The sequence below is a fragment of the Giraffa tippelskirchi genome, chromosome 12, assembly GCF_054371585.1.
Source record: "Giraffa tippelskirchi isolate mGirTip1 chromosome 12, T2T-mGirTip1v1.2.pri, whole genome shotgun sequence".
In the NCBI taxonomy this organism is placed as follows: domain Eukaryota; kingdom Metazoa; phylum Chordata; class Mammalia; order Artiodactyla; family Giraffidae; genus Giraffa; species Giraffa tippelskirchi.
In genome coordinates this window covers 139,474,797-139,497,031 of record NC_137286.1, presented here as the reverse complement: position 1 = coordinate 139,497,031, position 22,235 = coordinate 139,474,797, and the positions used below count along the sequence as shown (strand labels likewise).

Below are 22,235 nucleotides of genomic sequence, written 5' to 3'. Positions count from 1 at the left end.
TTTTTTTTTTTTTTAAATCCCGCCTCCCCCCCACTTCCTGCCGTGAAAGGGAAGTGCGTCCGATGCGAAAGGGGTCCGCCTCTCCGGATTTTTCCGACGGACGCGGGAGACTTGGGAAAGGAGTGGGGATGGCTTGTGGGAGGAGTGGGTGTAACTCTTGGGAGACCGCACTAGTACTTTAGCGCCGCCCCTCGCCCTGTGGAGTCACCAAAGCAGCGTATGCCTCCGAAATGCTGGCCCGGGGGAACTTTCTTCTCGACCTCTAACACCTCTCCCCCTTGACGGGACGCCAGACGCGTTGCGCGCGTGCTCAGTCCTTTCTGGGCCGTCGTGGAGCCGGCTCCCGGGCTGACTGTTGACCTGATCGCTTCGAGTTCCGGTGTCCGGCCGAGTGCTGAAGAGACAGCTTCTCGGATGGAAGGGGACGCGGAGCTGGAAGGCCGTCCTTGTCGCGGGGAGCAGGGCGGTCCAGCTGGCCCCTCCCCCCTTTCCCGTGTCGGTCCCTGGCGAAATCCCCACAAAAAGCGCCGAGTGCCGTGGTCCCTGGACCCTCAACCCCTCCTCGCCGCGGTGGACCTCGTGTCACCAGGCGCGGTGAGTCTGTGGCGGAGCGAACCGGCTCCCCAGACTTCTGTCATGAAGTCCTTAAACGGACCCATGGCATTAAAATTTTTTTTTCCCCTTGCAAAATTTTTACTCCTTGGTAAAGCAAACTTCAGTTCAGTTCAGTTCAGTTCAGTCCAGTCGCACAGTCGTGTCCGACTCTTTGCAACCCCACGAACTGCAGCACACCAGGCCTCCATGTCCATCACCAACTCCTGGAGTCCACCCAAGCCCATGTCCATCGAGTCGGTGATGCCATCCAGCCATCTCATCCTCTGTCGTCCCCTTCTCCTCCCACCCCCAATCCTTCCCAGCATAAGGGTCTTTTCCAATGAGTCAACTCTTCGCACGAGGTGGCCAAAGTATTAGAGTTTCACCTTTAACATCACTCCTTCCAGTGAACATCCAGGACTGATCTTTAGGATGGACTGGTTGGATCTTCTTGCAGTCCAAGGGACTCTCAAGAGTTTTCTACAACACCACAGTTCAAAAGCATCAATTCTGCGGCGCTCAGCTTTCTTCACCTTCCAACTCGCACATCCATACATGACCACTGGAAAAACCATAGCCTTGACTAGACGGACCCTTGTTGGCAAAGTAATGTCTCTGCTTTTAAACATGTCATCTAGACTGGTCATAACCTTCCTTCCAAGGAGTAAGCGTCTTTTAATTTCATGGCTGCAATCACCATCAGCAGTGATTTTGGAGCCCCAAAAAACAAAGTCTGACACTGTTTCCACTGTTTCCCCATCTATTTGCCATGAAGTGATGAGACCAGATGCCACGATCTTAGTTTTCTGAATGTTGAGCTTTAAGCCAACTTTTTCACTCTCCTCTTTCACTTTCATCAAGAGGCTCTTTAGTTCTTCTTCACTTTCTGCCATTAGGGTGGTGTCATCTGCATATCTGAGGTTATTGATATTTCTCCCAGCAATCTTGATTCCAGCTTGTGTTTCTTCCAGCCCAGCGTTTCTCATGATGTACTCTGCATGTAAGTTAAATAAGCCGGGTGACAATATACAGCCCTGACATACTCCCTTTCCTATTTGGAACCAGTCTGTTGTTCCATGTCCAGTTCTAACTGTTAACTTCCTGACCTGCATACAGGTTTCTCAAGAGACAGGTCAGATGGTCTGGTATTCCCATCTCTTTCAGAATTTTCCACAGTTTATTGTGATCCACACAGTCAAAGGCTTTGGCATAGTCAATAAAGCAGAAATAGATGTTTTTCTGGAACTCTCTTGCTTTTTCGGTGATCCAGCGGATGTTGGCAATTTGATATCTGGTTCCTCTGCCTTTTCTAAAACCAGCTTGAATGTCTGGAAGTCCACGGTGCACGTATTGCTGAAGCCTGGCTTGGAAATTTTTGAGCATTACTTTACTAGCGTGTGAGATGAGTGCAATTGTGCGGTAGTTTGAGCATTCTTTGGCATTGCCTTTCTTTGGGATTGGAATGAAAACTGACCTTTTCCAGTCCTGTGGCCACTGCTGAGTTTTCCAAATTTGCTGGCATATTGAGTGTAGCACTTTCACAGCATCATCTTTGAGGATTTGAAACAGCTCAACTGGAATTCTATCACCTCCACTAGCTTTGTTCATAGTGATGCCTCCTAAGGCCCACTTGACTTCACATTCCAGGATGTCTGGCTCTAGGTGAGTGATCACACCATCGTGATTATCTGGGATAGTCATGTCCAAACACTCACAGATCAAAATATGTATTAATTTCTTATGCATTTCTTTCCTTTGTTTCATTGCATAAAAGTAATGGTGTTATATAGTGATTATTAAAATTATGTGTAGCATATTTTCCTGAGTTTCATTTAGGGTATTAAAGACAGAATTACAGAATATTTGATAAAAGGGAGAGTTGGATCTCTTAGAATTGAGAGCTATTAGACTATATTGTATATGCCATGCATACATTTGGCAGACTGTAATTGGGTGGGCTTCCCAGGTGGCACTCGTGGTAAAGAACCCACCTGCAAATGCAGGAGACATAAGAGATGTGGGTTCAATCCCTGGGGCTGGAAGTTCCTATGGAGGAGGAAATGGCAACCCACTCCAATATTCTTGCCTGGAGAATCCCATGGAAGGAGGAGCCTGGCAGGCTACAGTCAGGTCTCAAAGAGTTGGACACAACTGAAGCGACTTAGCATGTACAGTTGGCCTAATGGCCTGGATGGCCTAATGTGAATAAAGACCATGCAGTCTTAGGGCACCTTCAAAATTACATATCAGATGTAAAAAACATTTTCTTATGGCTTGTTTTTAGGTATATGACATAATAGGAGACATAGAAGCTCTTTATTAATATGATCATACATATTCCATAACACTAACTGTTGGTTAGAATATTTGTAAGTTATATTGTTCACAAATAGGATTATTCTGTCCCTTATCCATTTTTCTCCTCTGAGGGTAATTTTGATCAAGTGGACAGGGTCTTGCTCATAGTACAAGAGCAGTAATAAAAGTAGAATGGATACCTAACCTCCCATTGCAGGGTTGTCAGCACCACACCTTCATTTCCTAGCCTGTCCATGTTGTTTAAACAAATTGAATACTCATTCAAAGAGGCTACGGGATGTAGTGCTGTTAGTTCATGTTCTCCCGAAAGCCAACCTTGAGACAATGTTGGTGCAAATCCCACCCCTCCATTTGAGAGGTGACTCTAGGAAGCATGGTGAGGACCTAGGGAAGTGAGATAGAGAAGAGGGTAGTCAATAATGAGTGGGTTACAGCTGTGAGCACTTGGAAGTGAGTCCTACTAGAGACCTTCTAATAGTCTGAGCAGAACACATCTCACAACTATCTCACCAGCAGGCAAGGAAGCTGAGCTATTTTCATACCAACTCCTTTTCTCATTGGATAAGGGTTGCTCCTGAGGGTTATAACAACCTGCTGTGCTTTCAGCCATGCATGCTCTGGTGCATGCAGAGAAAGCCCTTGGACAAAGAGACACAAGTACTTTTACAATTATCCCCTGAAGTTCTAGGCGACCTTCAACATGGGCAAAGAGGCTATGGTTGGGACAACAGCAGCATCTGCCAAAAGTGGTAAGAAGGTATTGAGGCCAAATGACTGATTCCCCTTATCCTCTTACTGCAGGCCACAGGGCAGGACATTTTTACTGGGCCAGCATTTTCCTCCCCTTGATGGAGATGGCTGAGGATTCATACCACATGACTCATCCTGGCCTATGATGTAGCTGTCCTGGATCCTTGTCAGGGTGCAAGCTGGATTTCAGGGCATCATCAAAACAGGACAGACATGCCAAATTTCATAATCTCATCCCCTTCCCATGATATGTCCTCTTAGGAATCTGCCCAGTCGCCTCCTGTCCATTTGGGCAAGGCTATCAACCAAGATCTACATCCCCCAGGGTTTTATCAACAGAAGTGGGAGCTTGTCTCTCACTGGCTTACTCAGAGATGTGAGGGTCATTATTGGCTCAGGTGTTTAATTTTGCTGTGCATCTCATGGTCAGGTCATGCTGACCAGTGATAGCATGTTGATTTGATATGTTCAACATAATAAGATATATTCAAGACATATTCTTTTAGGAACTTCCCTGGCAGTCCAGTGTTTAAGATTCTGTGCTTCTACTGCAGAGGTTGAGAGGGCGTGGGTTTGATCCCTAGTCAGGGAACTAAGATTCTGCATGTTTCATGGTTCAGCCAGAACACATATTCATTTAATTTTGTATTTCTTCTTTTCCCAAGTGGAGATAACTGTAATGATTTTGTTCAGGAAACACCTTATCACTCTTATTTCCATTACTGGTAATACTGATTATTGTAAATCCATAGAAATGCCATAGAAATATACGTACTTAGGAATATCATTACCATAGCAGCTAGTTTAAAGAGGAAAAAAAAGAACACATGGAAATATTTCCTAAATTTCAGGAAATAAGCTGGAAAACAAAAGTGCTAAAGACTGACCATCATATGCCACTTTACTTTGCTTATTGACTTTAGCTTTTCTATTTTTATTATGGAAAACTAAATTCAGGACTCTTTACCTACATCTTTAGTTCTCTCCCTGTTTTGGGTTGAATTGTGTAACCTTCCCCCCCCCCCCAAAAAAAATGTCTGTTGAATTCCTAACCCCAGTATCTGAGGGTGTGCTCTTATTTGCAAAAAGAGTAATTGCAGGTATAATTAGTTAAGATGATGTTGTAATGGAGTGAAGTGGGACCAAAGTGGAACATGATTGATGTCCTCATAAGATGTCCGAGACAGACACAGGGACAACGCCACGTGACCACAGAGGCAGAGATTGATGTGCCTGTATCTCTAAGCCAGGGAACACTAAGTATTTCTGAGAAAACCCCAGAAAATGGAAAAAGCAAGGGAGGATTCTTCCCTCTAGGTTGCAGGAGAGAACAGCCCCCAGAAGTGTAGGGCAATAAATTTCTGTTGTTTTAAGTTGACTAATTTGTGTGCTTTTTTTATGGCAGTACCACTCATATTTTCTCTTTAATTCATATTTTGAAAGTTCTTACTCTGTCTGCTATTCATCTGTTACCCCTTTCCTCTTAATTTGGACCTACATAAAAGCTGACATTGACTTCTGCCCAGCAACCACAGGGTCACAGCTCACCATGCTCTTTCTAGCAATGCCTTAGTCCCAAAGGTGACAATATGTCTGCTCTCATATGTCATATGATAAGATCATGAACCCAAAACTTGGCTGGTAAAATATTTCTGCCCACGATGCTCACCAAATCTGCCGTGAGTTAAGGCTGTTGTTTTCTTTCTTTCTTTTTTTGGCCATACCACACAACATGTGAAACTTCCCTGACCAGGGATCGAACCCTTGCCTCCTGTAGTGGAAGCATGGAGTCTTAACCATTGGACCACCAGGGAAGTCCCAAGGCTGTTGTTTTCTGATCTGACCAGCATCAAGGAGAAATAACCATTCTTTCACTCACCTGGCTTCATCACCTGTTCACCTGGCACCCACTCTTCCCACAGTCATGGCCCACCTTGACCTCCCTCTGCATTTGAACCTGTGGTCCAGTCAGTAGGACCAGTTCTGATGTAGGGTAAGAGGAATTTGAGAGGTTCCAGTCCCCTGCTCTGTGAGGGTGGCTGGATCCCATCCCGTTGAGAATGGAATTCCACTGTGAAAGTGAGTACACACTAATGCACTCATCGGTGATTGCCTGTCTCCCCTACTCCACTGCAAGCAGGGCCCGTCTTTAATCTTTTTATTTCACCTTGGCACAGTGATTGACACAGTAGATCTTCAATATCCATATTTATTGAATGACGTGAATGAGCCATGCTGGCTCCCCCCAGTTCTACAGTTGGGTGGTCTTCAGCTTTTCCTGAGGTCAGTGTCTGTCTTCTGCCCCATGAGTAGTGCATACCTTGTGCCCCCAGACTTCTCACCCTTATGGTTGTCCTTCGCTGACCCCATCTGGGATGGTGAATTTCATGTGTCAGCTTGGCTAGCCCACAATACCCAGACATGTGGTCAGATACCTCTGCAGTTACTATGAAGGTATTTTTTTAGGTGAGATTAACATTTAAATTGGCAGACATAGAGTAAAGCAGATTGCCCTTGCTCTGGATTGAATGTTTTTGTCCCTCTGCCAAGTTCACATGTTGAACCATTAATCCCCAACGTAATGGGGTTTGGATGTGGAGGTTCTGGGAGGTAATTAGGTCATAAAGGTAGAGCTAGTGTCCGTGTAAGAAGACATTGGAGAGAGGTGATTTCTCTCTGCCATGTGGGGATACAGCCAGAAGGTGTCAGTTTGTAAACCAAGAAGAGGGCCCTTACCCGAAGCCAAATTGGCCAGCACCTGGGTCTGGGACATATTTCTATGAGAAATATGTCATTTAAGCCACCCAATCATGGCGTTTTTGTTGTAGCAGCCTATGTAGACTAAGACAACCCCCATAGTGATGCAGGCGGGAGTGGGGGGCGCTCTTACAAATAGTCTGAGGCCCTACAAAAAAGACTGACTTCCTCTAAAGAAGAGGAAATTCTGTTAGCAGATGTCTTCAGACTGGAACTGCAGCAGCAACTCTTCCCTGAATCTCCAGCCACAATCACATAAGCCAGTTCCTTATAATGAATCTCTCTCTTTGGCCAGAGAGAGAGAGATGATAGATATCTATGGGGAGACAGAAATGTATAGATGCAGAGAGATATAGTTACACATCCTACTGGTTCTATTTGTCTGGAGAACCCTGATCAATACACCATCCCACCCACTTCCAAGGACCAGTGACCTTTCTGGGAATTCTGGGCTCATTGGCTCCCTTGCTGACAGACAGTCCCTGTCTGCTTGGCTCTCTAAGTAGAGTATGTGCAATCCACACATTCCATGATCAGTGACAGGCCCCCACCCCATGTGCTCTGACAGGCACACCTGTTGCCAGCTGCCCCACTCCCCAGGTGTGTACAGCCTGTCTAGATTTGCCCTAAACCTTTCACAGACTCACTCAAACCTGGTTCTGTGACTTCAGACTTCTGTATTTGTTATGGTTTTTTTTTTTTTAAGTTGACTTAAAGCTCAACGTTCAGAAAACTAAGATCATGGCATCTGGTCCCATCACGTCATGGGAAATAGATGGGGAAACAGTGGAAACAGTGTCAGACTTTGTTTTGGGGGGTTCCAAAATCACTGCTGATGGTGATTGCAGCCATGAAATTAAAAGACGCTTACTCCTTGGAAGGAAGGTTATGGCCAACCTAGATATCATATTTAAAAGCAGAGACTACTTTGCCAACAAAAGTCCGTCTAGTCAAGGCTATGGTTTTTCCAGTGGTCATGTATGGATGTGAGAGTTGAATGGTGAAGAAAGCTGAGCACCAAAGAATTGATGCTTTTGATCTGTGGTGTTGGAGAAGACTCTTGAGAGTCCCTTGGACTGCAAGGAGATCCAATCAATCCATCCTAAAGGAGATCAGTCCTTGGTGTTCATTGGAAGGACTGATGTTGAAGCTGAAACTCCAATACTTCGACCACCTCATGCAAAGAGTTGACTCATTGGAAAAGACCCTAATGCTGGGAAGGATTGGGGGCAGGAGGAGAAGGGGACGACAGGGGATGAGATGGTTGGATGGCATCACTGACTCGATGGACATGAGTTTGGGTAAACTCCAGGAGTTGGTGATGGACAAGGAGGCCTGGCGTGTTGCAATTCATGGGGTCGCAAAGAGTCAGACACGACTGAGCGACTGAACTGAACTGAACTGAACTGATGATGCTTTTATATTCCAGGGCTTGGAAAGACTGTTCTGTCAGAACTAGGGATTCCTAGAGATAGTGAACAACTTGCCTGGGAGCATGACTTTCACAGGCAAACGAACCAGGCCAAAACCCTCAGTCTCGGGCTCCTCCTGTGTCTAGTGCTCATGTACTGTGCTGTGCTTAGTCACTTGGTTGTGTCTGACTCTTTGTGACCCCATGGACTGTAGCCCACCAGGCTCCTCTGTCCATGGGATTCTCCAGGCAAGAATACTGGAGTGGGTTTCCATGCCCTCCTCCAGGGGATCTTCTGAATCCAGGGATCGAACCCAGGTCTTCCACATTGTAGGCAGATTCTTCACTGTCTGAGCCACCAGGGAAGCCCATCTAGCTCTCATACCCCAAATCAGTCTTTCCCTGCTCTAACTGCCCCAGGGCCTAGCATCAGACCAGTAGAGACCACCGCTATAGCCCAGAGCCCACCCAAATTATTCAAGCCATCCAGTCCTAAACTTGTTCACAGTTGCTTACCCTTCTTGGCCCGTTCCTTCCTGTAGAAACCACTGGAAAGACTCTGGACCATTCTCTCTCCCTTTGCCTCCGGACTGGTCCTAGTTCTTCCCCCTGTATGGCACAAGGTGCTTCCTCCCCGCAGGAATTGTAAGTAGTAAACTTTTCTCCAAAGGTAGGTGTCTCCATGGCTGTCCATACCATGGACATACCATAACTGATTAAAACAAATCCCAGGTCCGTTTCAAGATAAGCCCACCTCCCTGCCTCCCTCCCCTCATTCCTCCACTCCGCTCCCTCACCAGGTGTGGACAAAGGATTTCCAGAGTCATTGTAAGATAAATTACATGCTAGGAGAGTCTTGGAAAATCTACTGGTAGAACTGCATCAATAAAGGCACTTAACATTCTCCTTTATATTGTCTCGATGATAGGTAGCTTTAGAATTGGGGGTTGGTTAAAGTGTTAATATGAGGTGGTGGTTCTGATTTGGCAAGTATTTACATCCATATGCCTGCTGGGACTGCAGTATTTATTTATAAGGGAATTATTCAGCAATGAGTGCCCCACCAATGGCCAAAAGCATGAAAGAATAATGACCTGGGTTTTCTGAACTAACTGATAGCAGTCTGTCCTTGTGTGCAGGCCAAGGAGGTTTTTACCTGTGCAAACATGCCAGGTGGAAAGCCTGGGACTCAGGTGGACCCTGCATGATGGAGCCCAACTCTAGGAGAAAAGGAGCACCCACAGGACTGGTAGGATCCTGACTAACCTTGATCGTGCCTGCGAGCGTATGTCCATCTGGCTGTGTGTGTGGGTGCTAAGTCGCTTCAGTTGTGTCGGACTCTGTGCGACCCTATGGACTGTAGCCCACCAGGCTCCTCTGTCTAAGGGATTCTCCAGGCAAGAATACTGAAGTGGGTTGCCATGCCCTCCTCCAGGGGATCTTCGAAACCCATATCTCTTACCTCTCCTCCACTGGCAGGCCCACTATCGCCATTTGGAAAGCCCCATCTGGCCAAGAAGCCTTTAATAAACCACTGCCTTTGTGCTCCTATCATTTTCCGAACTAAAACATGCCCATCGCTGGTTATAACACTCATCTCTGGTGCTGATGCCCCTAATTTATTCCCTTGTAGCTGCTCTGTGTAACATCCTTTAGCAGACCTGCTCCACTGGCTACCAGCTGACCAGACATCTGTTCAATATCCTCCTGAGTCCTTAGTCATTTTTGAAGTGAGTTTTTCAAACACCTTCAGCCTGCTCGTCCCCAAAATAAATATTTCTATAACCTTTTCACCCTTTAATTATTTTTATTCCTTTTTTATTCTTCTCCAGTTTTCTGTATTATTCTTACCCTGTGGAGTTTAGCTGGTACATGAGATTCTACACATAAAATAGAGGCATAAAATACCTCATATATCATGATCATGATTTATTTGTGATGACAACTGACAAAGTCTAATCCCTTGGTCCAGACTTCCTAAAGGAAAGGAAAGGACATTCTAACACAATCTGCCAATCAACCCAAGATAAGGAAAAATAAGGAAATGGAATAATAATAAGGAAAAATGGATGAAAATAATCTATTTCTATTTTTAAGATAAAAGGTATCAATTAAAAAATTATTCTAAGCAAATTCACAGCAGAACAACTGCCCCCACATACACAACCAGTAGTTTATATGAATTCCAGCTAACTACCCATCATGCCACATATCAAAAGGTCAGAGCTTTTTATCAACAATTCTATTTAAAAGAAATGATTTGTATACTGTTACCATACATTGCGGGCTCCCCTGGTAGCTCAGAAAGCAAAGAATCTGCCTGCAATGCAGGAGACTGTGGGTTGGGAAGATTCCCTGGAGAAGGGAATGGCTAACCACGCCCGTATTCTTTCCTGGAGAATTCTATGGACAGAAGCCTGGCAGGCTACAGTCCATGGAGTCGCAGAGTCAGACACGACTGAGTGACTAACACCATGCATTGCATGCTCTTTATTGTCTTAAAACGTGAATACAAATGTGTTGTGCACGTAAAATATAAATAGGTGGTCATGTCCTCTAGCATCTTGATATATTATTGTAAGAGCTGAACAACCCTAGGTATCTGTTCAACTCTAGGGGGAGCCAGAGTAGCGTAGTGCAATGGTCAAATGCTCAGAGCCAGAAGCCTGCCTTTGAATCCCAGGTCACCTCTCAACTAGTGTAGACCTGGGGCTTCCTCAGTGGTCCAATGGCTGAGACACCATGCTTCCACTTCAGGGGGCACAGGTTCAATCCCTGGTCGGGGAAATAAGATCCTGCCTGCATTGGAGTGCAGCCAAAAAATAGGGGGAAAAATTGCTTGGGAAAAAATAAACAAAAACAAAAACTAGGGAACTTTCCAGAACGCTCGGTGAGAGGTGGAGGGGCGGCGGCCCGAGCTGCGAACACCAAGGCGCTCCTTCCCGCTCCCCCGCACTGACATCGGCCCGCTTACCGGCTGTAGAAAATGGTGAAAGAAACCACTTACTATGATGTTTTGGGGGTCAAACCCAATGCCACCCAAGAAGAACTGAAAAAGGCTTACAGGAAACTGGCCTTGAAGTACCACCCTGATAAGAATCCAAATGAAGGCGAGAAGTTTAAACAGATTTCTCAAGCTTACGAAGTGCTCTCTGATGCAAAGAAAAGGGGGAGAACCGGCAATTAAAGAAGGTAGAGCATGGTGGTTTTGGCTCCCCATGGACGTCTCTGATATGTCTTTCGGAGGAGGAGGCAGGATGCAGAGAGAGAGGAGAGGTAAAAACGTTGTGCATCAACTTACAGTAACCTTAGAAGATTTATATAATGGTGCAACAAGAAAACTAGCTCTGCAAAAGAATGTGATTTGTGACAGATGTGAAGGCCGAGGTGGTAAGAAAGGAGCGGTAGAATGCTGTCCCAATTGCCGAGGTACTGGAATGCAAATAAGAATTAATCAGATAGGACCTGGAATGGTTCAGCAAATTCAGTCTGTCTGCATTGAGTGCCAGGGCCATGGGGAGTGGATCAGTCCTAAAGATAGATGTAAAAGCTGCAAGGGAAGGTAGTTCGAGAAAAAAAGTTCTAGAAGTTCATATTGACAAAGGCATGAAAGATGGCCAGAAGATAACATTCCATGGTGAAGGAGACCAAGAACCAGGACTGGAGCCAGGAGATATTATTATTGTTTTAGATCAGAAGGACCATGCTGTTTTTACTCGACGAGGAGAAGACCTTTTCATGTGCATGGACCTACAGCTGGTTGAGGCATTGTGTGGCTTCCAGAAGCCAATATCTACTCTTGACAACCGAACCACAGTCATCACTTCTCATCCAGGTCAGATTGTCAAGCATGGAGATATCAAGTGTGTGCTAAATAAAGGCATGCCAATTTTTTTTTTTTTAAGGAATGCCAGTTTATCATAGGCCATATGAAAAGGGTCGCCTAATCATTGAATTTAAAGTTAACTTTCCTGAGAATGGCTTTCTTTCTCCTGATAAACTCTCTTTGCTGGAAAAACTTCTGCCTGAGAGGAAAGCAGTAGAAGAGACTGATGAAATGGACCAGGTAGAATTAGTGGACTTTGATCCAAATCAGGAAAGACGGCGCCATTACAATGGAGAAGCATATGAGAATGATGAACATCATCCTCGGGGTGGTGTTCAGTGTCAGACCTCTTAGTAGGGCCTGTGAATAACACTCACTGCTGGTGTTTTATTTGCAGTGGTGATTGAGTGAAGGACTATAATCGTAATATGCTCACTATTTGCTTTTGTTTCAATATTCAACTATTGTAGTGTTTAAAAGTTAAATGAAGAATAAACTTGAATATAAAAGCTCAAAAAAACAAAAACAAAAACTAGTGCAGACCTTCAGGTAGTTCTGCTTAACTCTCCACACCTCATTTTCTCATCTGTAAACATAGAATGATGATATAATAGTATCTGCCTCTTAAATAAGCATTAAACAAGTTAATACAGTTTTTTTAAAAGACCACTTTGAACAGGTCCTGCCCATAGTCATTTCTTGAATTATTATTATTGTCATTTTCGTAATTACACTTTGAACACTGGCAAGGAGGCTGAGACAGTTCTCAAAATCGAAGCTATCTGTGCCAGAGCACTCATGAGACAGTTTGTCCCAAAAGGAGTAATTAGAAATAAAGAACCGGAACAGCGTGATCACGCCATCTGACGAAGGACCTGGGAATGCAGTTTCTGGCTTAGCTTCGCCAGATCCTGGTTCTCTAGGGACTTGAGCTGCTCTCCTGGAGGGGTTCCCAGGGCGTGTAAAAACAGAGGAAAAGAAGAGTCATCCTCCTCCTCCTTCTAGGCTTCCCTGATAGCTCAGTTGGTAAGGAATATGCCCGCAATGCAGCAGACCCCCGTTCGATTCCTGGGTCGGGAAGATCCACTGGGGAAGGGATAGGCTACTCCCTCCAGTATTCTCGGGCTTCCCTTGTGGTTCAGCTGGTAAAGAAACTGCCTGCAATGCAGGAGCCCTGGGTTTGATCCCTGGGTTGGGAAAATGCCCTGGAGAAGGGAAAGGCTACCCACTCCAGTATTCTGGCCTGGAGAATTCCATGGACTGTATAATCCATGGGGTCGCAAAGAGTCAGACACGAGTGAGCAAATTTCACTTTCACTTTCACTTGACTTTCCCCTTCCTTCCTTCTCTACGGTCCACCTTTGGTCTGTTCATCACTGCAGCATTTCTTGCTGACCTGGGATCCAAATGGGGGTCAAATGTCCACAGGGGCCAACACTGAAAGAAAAGTCTGGGCATAAGCCATCAACAGACACACTTAGCTTGCATCTTAGTCATGCAGTAAGATTCTCCCACCTACACAAATCAAGATGCTTTCTCAGGACTTCCCTGGCATCCAGTGGTTAAAATGTGCACTTCCACTGCACAGGGCTCTGGTTCGATCCCTGGTTGGGGAGCTAAGATCCTGCAAGCCCCGTAGCATGGCCAAAAAAAATGGGAAAATGTTTAAAAGGAGAGAATGTTCCAGTGCATTTACTGTGGAGAGCAAACATTAAAAAAGATGCTCTCTCCCAGGTTTTGAGGACATAGTCTCACTTCATTTATCTTCCATTTTTCCACTTTTGATGGTGACTCAGATGTGGAGAAGTTTTTTTTTTTCTGTGAAAGGTAAACAATACAGATGTGATAATAACATGCCTGTAAGGGGGCTTCCCTGGTGGCTCAGTCGGTAAACAATCCACCTGCAATGCGGGAGATATGGGTTGGGAGTCCCTGGGTTGGGAAGATCCCCTGGAGGAGGGCATGGCAACGCACTCCAGCATTCTTGCCTGGAGAATCCCCATGGACAGAGGAGCCTGGCAGGCTGCAGTCCATGGAGTCGCAGAGAGTCGGACACTGAGTGACTGAGCGACCAAGCACAGCAAAGTGGAAGGATCAGTAGGGCACGGCAGAGACTGTGTTGAAGGGATTAGCACAGACCTTATCTGAAGAGCTGAGCCACTCTGAGCCCCATGAGGAAATGCCAGGAGGGATTGGGGCGGGGGAGATACAGTAATGCAATCTAGAGCTTTGGGTTTTGATGAAGAACTCCCCAGCTGTTAAATGTCGGCTCACATTGATCTCCGTGGGCCAACCCAAGCGATACCACAGGAAGGCCTGCAGCAATTGAAAATTCACGGTGTCTGCCCCATAGCTCCCATTAATATTGTCAGTTTGGTCACAGCACCAGTGGTGATCTGGGGGTCGTGCAGCACGGTGGCCTGGGTCCAAACCACAGCCAGCGAGGAGCCGCGATTCCTCTGGGCAGAGGGTCTCTAAGACGCTGATTCTCAGACGCATGTGCGCAAAACCACCCAGCTGCTTGTTTTAAGTGGTTCGTTATGTAAGATTTTGAAGGCAGGCCCAGGGATTTGCATTTTTATTTATTTTTTTTTTATGATTTTTATTTCTTTTATTTTTAGACTATGCTGGGTCTTTGTTGCTGTGCAGACTTTTCACTAGTTGTGGTGAGCAGGGGCTCCTCTTTTTTTTTTTTTTTTTTTTTATGATTTTGCATTTTTAAAAGAACCAAACATTTTTCAATAGACCTTATTTTTTAGAAAAGCTTTAGATTCACAGGGAAAACAAAAAGAGAGAGAGAAGATAGTACAAAGAGTTCCCATAAGACCTACACCCAGTTTCTCTTATTAGCATCTTACATTACTGGAACATATTTGTCCCAATCAGCAAACCAATACTGACACGTTATGATGAACGAAAGACCATACGTTATTCAGATTTCCTTTTTACCTGCCGTCCTTTTCTGTCCGGGAGCCCGTCCAGGATAGCACATCACATTTAATTGTCACATTTCTTTAGGCTCTTCTTGGCCATGGCAGCTTTTCAGACTTTCCTTGTTTCCATGACCTTGACTCTTTTGAGGAGTATCAGTCAGGCGGTATGTAGAACTTTGTTAGAACTTGCTGGATGCTTTTCTCACGGTAAGATTGAGGTTATGGATTGCTGGGGGGAAGATCCAAGGGTAAAATGCCGTTTTCATCACTTCATAGCAAGTGTGCATACTGTCAGGCTGGCTCCTCACTGTTTGTGTTGACCTTGATCAGCAGGCTGAGGCTGTGTTAGTCTGGTTTCTCTACTGTCAGATTAATCTCTCTTTCTCTCTCACATACACACATGCCTTTTCGTACTGTCGTCTTTGAAAGGAAGCCACCATGTACAACTCACACTTGAGGGTGAAATTAGGCTCCATATCTTTAAGGACAGAGGACTCGCATGAATTATTTGGAATTCTTCTACACAGATTTGTCTCCTCTCTCCTGTTTATTTACTCAACCATGGATTTACATCAGTATGGACTCACAGGTGTTTATTTCATATTCTGGGCTATAACCCTGTACCATTCTGTTGCTCAAATTGTCCCAAAGTTGGCCACTGGGAGCTGTTTCCCCCGGCTCTTATGTCCCTTTGAGCACTCCTTTCCCCTCCCATGTGGGTTTTGAGTCTCTATTTTTTAGCAAAATCCCCAGGCAATTCTGGTCCAGGTGGTCCAAGGGCCTCAATGGGAGAAATGTGGCTCAGATATGGCGTGAGCTCTGGCTACAGAATCCCACCCACTCACTGATCCCTTCAGCAAGCAGGTGAGGGGTGACTCCCTGTCCATCTTATCCATTCAGCAAAGACACTGAGTGTCACCATCCTGCCTCCTCCTGTTACCCAGCCAGGTTGGTTTGCCCAATGCACAGCAAGCTAAAATGCTGAGATGCCAAGGCAAAGCGAGGGTCTGTTCACAAGGCAGCTCAGCTAGGAAACAAGTCTCAAATCTGCCTCCCTAAAGGGAAGGGGCCTGGGTTGTTTATGAGATAAAGAATAAAGAAGCAGGGTGATGGGATTCCTTGGTGGTCCAGTGGTTAGGACTCCATGCATTCACTCCCAGGTTCAACTTTTGCCCGGGTTCAATCCCAGTTGGGGAACTAAAATCCCACAAGCCACGTGGCAAAAGAGAGCAAGAGAAATTCTTTAAAAAAAAAAAAAAAAAGCAGCAGCAGGATGGGCTTAGACACGGGGAGTGTAGGGGCAGGTGATTGGGAAAAGGTGTGGTGATCATTAGTCTGCATGGGTGTAACTAGCCTGCAGGCCTCCACGTGTTCAAAAGCTCACTCACGCCTGCCCAGCTGGAGGGTCCGTGGTCCTAGCTGGTCTTCACCAGCTCAGCTCAAGCTAGACACCGCTGACTCCAAGTTTCTGGGAAAGAACTCTGGTAAACATCTTCTTGTTTAGACTATGTACAGTTGGGAGGCCTTGCAAGTCTTAAAACGGCCTTGATTGGTGACGGCCGGTGAGATGACTCCACTCTAACCCAGGGTGTCACTCCCTGCCTGGCTCTCTGCTGGGTCTTGGCGTGCAGAATTCGCCCAGAAATTCAGGCTTGACTGAGCGACTTTCACTTTCACTGGGGAACAAAGATCCCATATGCCATGTGGTGTGGCCAAAAAAAAAAAAAATCACAAATCCATTAAAAAATAAAATGAGCCATAGAAATTGTTATAGATGGGGTGGAGGTGGGCATGTTTGAGATCCCTTCACCTATAATATCTTTAATTTTCTGAATGAAACTGGAGACCAGGTAAATCCTTACTTAGAGCAAAGGGTTTGGGTTCAAACATGGGGTCTGGGAGGGCATTAAAGGTTTGAGATAATGATGTGGCAGTTTGAATCTAGTCAGGAGACAAAACCCACAGCAATAATTTGAGGAGAGCTAAATATAAACAATGGTTAACTACATTAAAGTTAAAGAGAAGGCCAAGATATCTTAGAGGAGGCAGTTATGACCTCTCAGACTGGGAAAACAAAGGCAGATGGGTGGGGAATTACTTAAAACCTTACACATCAGAGGAGTGGTCCCATGGGACCAGGATCCAGCCCTCTGAGGAGTGGGTGCTGGTGGGTTGGTGATGGTCGGGGAGCAATGACGCTGTCTCTGTAAGCGCTAGAGTAACTGGAAACTGGATTCAACTGCTGTTACAGGAAAGCACAGCCCCTTCCAGGAGAGGAGGCATTGTTGGGGTGTTGCTCTGAAGAACCGCAAGCAGAAAGGAGGTCCCAAGTCCCTCCTTCTTCCTGCAGGCTTGCGGCCTTCCTGTTGCACCCCTAATCACTAGACCCCAGTGTGTGGTTTGCAGAACCTTTGCCCAGCAGCATGAAGCCATGTAGAGAAGCTCGGGTTTGGAGCTGAGAGGCAATGACCATCACAAGGAACTCACCCCTCCGCTGTATGAACGACATTTAGTGCCTATGCACATATGAGAGTCTGTGCACTGGCTGAATTTCTTTCCTCCCTTGTCTGAGAATCATTTCTATGGCTCTTTGCTGAATTGGAGCTTTCTTTGCATCCCAGAGCTCAGCTGCTGGTTCCCTTGGTTGTTTATCCCCTCCCAGAAAATTCCTGATGTATTACCTAGTTCAAAAAGAACTAACAAAGGGTTACAAATACCCATCAACAGACAAATAGATATGCCAGATGTCATATATACATACAATGGAATTCAGCCTTAAAAGGGAAGAAAATTCTGACATATACAACATGGATGAACCCTGAGGACATTATAGAAGACAACTACAAAGTGTTGTGATTCCACTTATATGAGGTACCTAGAGTCTTGTTTTTTGTTGTTTCATCTCTAAGTCATGTCCGACTCTTTGCCACCCCATGGACCCGCCAGGCTTATCTGTCCATGGAATTTTCCAGGCAAGGATACTGGAGTGGGCTGCCATTTTCTTCTCCAGGGAATCTTCCTGAGCCAGGGATCAAACCCACTTATCTTGCATTGGCAGGTGGATTCTTTACTGCTGAGCCAACCAGGGAAACCTAGAGTACAGAGTAGTCAAATTCATGGAGACAGAAAGTAGAACAGTGGTCACTTGAGGTGGAAGGAATTTTGTTGTTTAATGGGTACAGAGTTTCAGTTTTGCAAGATGAAAAATATTCTGGAGATGGATGGTGGTGATAGTTGCACAATAATGTGAATGTACTAAATCTAAATGCAACTTAAAAATTGCTAAAATGGTAAATTTTATGTTATGTGTATTTTACCACAATTGTACTCAGATGAGTCTGACTCTTTGTGACCCCATGGACTGTAGCCCACCAGGCTCCTCTGTAAATGGGATTTTACAGGTGAGAATACTGGAGTGGGTTGCAGTGCATTCTTCCAGGGGATCTTCCAGACCCAGGGATTGAACCTGCGTCTCTAGAGTCTCCTGCATTGGCAGACGTATTCTTTATTGCCACCTGGGAAGGCCCTTTACCACAATTACATGTTTTTTAAAAGTAGCAAAGGTCTGCATAGTCAAAGCTATGGTTTTTCCAGTAATCATGTACAGATGTGAGAATTGGACCATAAAGATGACTGAGATGATGAAGAATCGATGCCTCTGAACTGTGGTGCTGGAGAAGACTTTTGAGAGTCCCTTGGACTGCAAGGAGTTCAAACCAGTCAATCCTAAAGGAAATAAACTCTGAATATTCATTGGAAGGACTGATGCTGATGCTCCAATATTTTGGCCAACTGATGTGAAGAGCTGACACATTGGAAAAGACCCTGTTGCTAGGAAAGATTGAGGGCAGGAAAAGGGGACGACAGAGGATGAGGTGGTTGGATGGCATCATTGACTCAATGGACATGAGTCTGAGCAAGCTCTGGGAGTTAGTGATGGACAGGGAAGCCTGGCGTGCTGCAGTCCACCAGGTTGCAAAGAGTCGGACACGACTGAGTGACTAAACAGCAACAAAAAGGAACTAAAAGGTTCCAGCCGGAGCTTCCAAGTGGGCAGCCCCTCGCCTGACCTGTCACAGGTCTGCGTCTTCCCACAGTGATTCATTCCTCAACTGACCTTCGTGAGCAGCATTTTCCAGACTTTGCTCTGTAAGCTCCACCAGGCATGTGTCCTTGTTTGCTCAGCGGCACACCCACCTCCAGCCAAGTTGTATATGTGCAGGGGCAGCCTTACCCTTCTAGTTTTCCTATAAATGTTGTGTTTTCTTCAGTGAATGATAATAATGGCTCATGTATATTTTTTGCAGTTAAACTTTGGATTAAGACATTTTTCTTTATTTTTACAACACAAATTTTATTTATTTTAAGCCACTTCTATTGTAATTACTTATTATTTTATTGAAGTACAGTTGCTGTGTAAGATTACATAATTTACAGGTGTATAACATGTATGCATGAGTGCTACTTCACTTCAGTTGTGTCCAACTCTTTGCAACCCCATGGACTGTAGCCCGCCAGGCTCCTCTGTCCATGGGATTCTCCAGGCAAGAATACAGGAGTGGGTTGCCATGCCCTCCTCCAGGGGATCTTCCTGACCCAGGGATCAAACCTGTGTCTCTTACGTCTCCTGCATTGGCAGGAGGGTTCTTCACCACTAGCGCCACCTGGGAAGCCCTATACTATTATAGTGATTCACAGTTTCTTAAGGTTATACTCCATGTATAGTTATTATAAAATATTGGCTATATTCTCCAGGTTGTACAATGTATCCTTGTAACTTATTTATTTTAAAGATAGTAGTTTGTACCTCTTACTGTGCTCAGTGGTGTCTGACTCTTTGAGGCCTTGTGGACTGTAGCCCGCTAGGCTCCTACGTCCATGAAATTTCCCAGGCCAGAATCCTGGAGCGGGTTTCCTACTCCAGGGGATCTTCCCGACCCACAGGTCAAACCCACATCTCCTGCATTGGCAGGCGGGTTCTTCGCCACCAGCCCCACCTGGGAAGCCCATACCTCTTACTCGCCTACTCCTATCTTGCCCCTCCCCCTTCCCTTTTCCCACTGGTAACCACTTGTTTGTTCTCTGTATCTGTGAGTCTGCTTATTTGTTACATTCACTAGTTTATTGTGTTTTTTAGATTCCATATCTAAGTGAAATCATGCAGTATTTGTCTTTCTCTGTCTGACTTATTTCACTTAGCATCTATGTTGCTGGATTCCTCAAGTCCATCCATGTTGCTGCAAATGGCAAAATTTCATTCCTTTTATGACTAGGTAGTATTCCATCATACATGCACCACCTCCTATTTGTCTAGTTATCTGTTGATGCACACTTAGTTTGCTTCTATATCTTGGCTATTATAAATAATGAATAATAGTCAATATAAATTGGGTATTTAATATGGGCTTCCCTGGTAGCTCGGCTGATAAAGAATCCGCCTGCAATGCTAGGAGACTCTGGTTCGATTCCTGGGTCGGGAAGATCCCCTGGAGTAGGGACAGGCTACCCATTCCAGTATTCTTGGGCTTCCCTTGTGGCTCAGTTGGTAAAGAATCCACCTGCAATGTGGGAGACCTGAGTTCAGTCCTCGGGCTGGGAAGATCCCGTGGAGAAGGGAAAGGCTACCCACTCCAGTATTCCAGCCTGGAGGATTCCATGGACTATATAGTCCATGGGGTAGCAAAGAGTTAGACATGACTGGGCGACTTGCACATAAAACATAAACACATAGTATGACAAGCTCATTTATCGTCCACAGCAAACCTCTGTTGTAGACACTGTTCTCATCTCCATTTTACAGATGAGGAAACTAAAGCTTAGAAGGGCTGTGACCAGCCTCGGGTCATTTATCTGCTAAGTGAAGAAGCCAGGGCTGAAGGGGTTCTCCGGATTCCAGACTGTATCTTGAACCAGTGGACTCTACCGCCCCCTAGTGGATCCCCTGGTCTTGCATTGCCTCACTGACACCAGGTCCCCAGCTTCGCTCCCTCTGGGTAAGAAGACATTTCACAGTCGCTGTTTTATGCTCTGCACCAGCCTTGTTTCGGTGAGTGGCAGCAGTAGCTGAGTTTTGCTACATCCTTGATGAGCGTCCCTAGATTCTCACCTCCCAGGAGCAGCAGCCCGGGTGGCTTCCAAGGCTTGTGGCAAGATTATCATATGTTGGTTACAACAGCCTTTCATTTCCTGCAGGAGCATCCCTGAAAGATTTCAGAGCTTTCCTCAGCCTCCCTGGCTGTCCTGATCCTTAGAATGAATGGTAAAGAAACTCCTGGACTTCTCTAACCCAACTACATGGGTGGTTTGGGGAGAAAATAACTCTCCCAGTTTCTCTCTCGTTCTGAGTCATTTGCTTGGGGTCATGAGTGGGGGGTATGCGTCTCTTCAGAAGTGTCCTTTCCACACCGCACGGGCCACTGTGGCTGCTTCGGGGGGTCCTGGCAGGCAAGTCCAGGTGTACCAGCAGATGCAGATCTCTTGTTGTTTGGTCCAGGATTCAATGAGGTTCATGCATTGCACTGGGTTGTCATGTTTGTTTAGTGTCTTTGAATCTATAATAGTCCTCCCGTCTGCCTTCTTGATTATTATTTCTGTCACGTCGAACTTTTTGGAAGGGTGAGATGTTCTAGATTGTCTTCCATGCCGAATTTGTCTCATAGTTCCCTTACCACTGGACTCAGATGACATGCTTCTGGCAAGCCTGTTTTGTAGATGATGTTTTATACTTGTCATTGTCTCATGTTTGGAGGCACAAAGACCTCATTTGGGAAATGCACTCAACAAACATGTATTAAGAGCCTATTGTGTGATGTGCTGAGCACTCTGTTATCAGGTGAAGACACGTGGGCGCTATTGATAATGACTGTGAGGTGAAGAGATAAGGAAAACAGAAGGGCAGGTTGATCAAACAGGAAGAGGTTTAGCTACACTGAATAAAAAGCTCACAGTAGCTGAGTAGCTGAACCAAATAGAGGCTTGGTTTTTCTCACGCACCTGCGAGACAGGAGACAAGCAGTCCAGAGCGGATGTGATAGCTCCACCATATTCAGGGGCTCTTTCCCTCTCTCTTTCTATCTGCCGTCTTTATGGCTGTGGCTTCCATGGGTCCAAGATGGCCCCTGCCCCCCTAAACGATGTGATGCCCTTTCAGTCAGGAAGGAGAGTAGGGGCAGGCCCACTGACTCCTTGCCACTGAAGGAGCTCTCCCCAAAGGGCCCCAGTGATCTGCTCATGGCTCATTGGTTAGGACTGTGTCACGTGCTCAACCCAACAGGCAAGGCTGTCTGGAGAAGATACCTGTCGGGAACATTGTTGTTGCTGTTGTTTAGTCGCCAAGTTGTGTCTGACTCTCTTGTGACCCCATGGACTGTAGCCCATCAGGCTCCTCTGTCCATGGGATTTCACAAGAATATCCATGGGACATCCATGTGTCCATGGGAACACAAGAATACTGGACTACCTTGCCATTTCCTTCTCCAGGGGATCTTCCCAGCTCAAGGATCGAACCCACATCTCCTGCGTTGACAGTTGGATTCTTTACCACTGAGCCATCTGGGAAGCCCTCCATGCTGGCTTACAACAGACTAAAAGACCAGCAGGCACTCTGCTTAGACAGTAAACTAATTGACATGCATTTAACTGAGTC

The 22,235-nt window shown here is 45.7% G+C and overlaps 1 long non-coding RNA gene and 1 pseudogene across 1 annotated transcript; both read left to right on the top strand.

Annotated features, from left to right (window-relative positions):
* Positions 1-70: 70 nt before the first annotated feature.
* Positions 71-22,228, top strand: LOC145529154 (uncharacterized). Its single transcript, XR_014070973.1, has 5 exons — positions 71-2,256; positions 8,374-8,476; positions 8,971-9,080; positions 20,391-20,636; positions 22,070-22,228. It is a non-coding gene; the product is annotated as an uncharacterized LOC145529154 (long non-coding RNA).
* On the top strand, positions 10,818-12,011 carry LOC145530389 (dnaJ homolog subfamily A member 1 pseudogene; annotated as a pseudogene).
* Positions 22,229-22,235: the final 7 nt, after the last annotated feature.